The sequence below is a fragment of the Phalaenopsis equestris genome, unplaced genomic scaffold (assembly GCF_001263595.1).
Source record: "Phalaenopsis equestris unplaced genomic scaffold, ASM126359v1 Scaffold000276, whole genome shotgun sequence".
Taxonomy (NCBI): Eukaryota; Viridiplantae; Streptophyta; class Magnoliopsida; order Asparagales; family Orchidaceae; genus Phalaenopsis; species Phalaenopsis equestris.
Window position 1 is genome coordinate 916,970 of NW_018164718.1, and position 884 is coordinate 917,853.

Here is an 884-nt window from a genome sequence, read left to right on the forward strand (position 1 = left end):
AAACAGAAACCCTCTTTTGGGGCTGAAAATATAAACGAGCCGAACACGAGCGAGCCTTCGGCTCGTTTGTGTTCTGCACGTTTACACCCCTACATGTTAGTTCGGGGTTGTGCTGACCCTTGCACACACATATTTGAGACTACGCATGTGTATCGTGTGAGATGAGTGAATGAAAATAAGAGGAAAAGTATGTTCAAATGTTGATTGTTTTTCATGTTTATTTTACTAATTAAGTTGTTTTTTTATAGAAAATTTCACAGGAAGAAAATTGAAATGACCAAAGAGAAATTTTAAAGATAGCACCGCATTGATATTTGCACAATGCCACACCAAAGTGCATGCTAGGGCCAAGAAACCCTAGAACACAGTGCTATGAATTTGTGTTTCGGCATTGTTGCACTAGAAGATGAACACCACAATACTAGTTCAATAATGGTGCAATGCTAGAAAACTGTAAAGACAAATAACAAATTGATAACTTGATGCTACAAGTTAGGCTTTTAGCGCCATGCACGATGCTAGGAGAAAAGTGTTGTACTGCTGAAGGTGAAGCATCACAATGCAATTAGAAGGAGCATAGTTTGTTTTAAACATCAGAGTTCATATCACCATAAAAACTACAATTGAGTGTATTAGCTTACCATGATGTTGCCACAAAGACAGTGTTTAGCCCATTGATTTACGGTCGGGATGGGACCCTGCACGCAAGATGCGTGGGGTGTCCGATCCGTATGGAATAATTTTTTCTCAGGTTGGGGGTTCAAATCCCCTCAGACACAGTTAATCTTAAGAAGGTTGTACTCAAATTGTTAGGCATATTAGAAGTGGCTGGAAACTCGTATAATATCGTCTGACTATTTCTTTTAATATATAAATAAATAAGT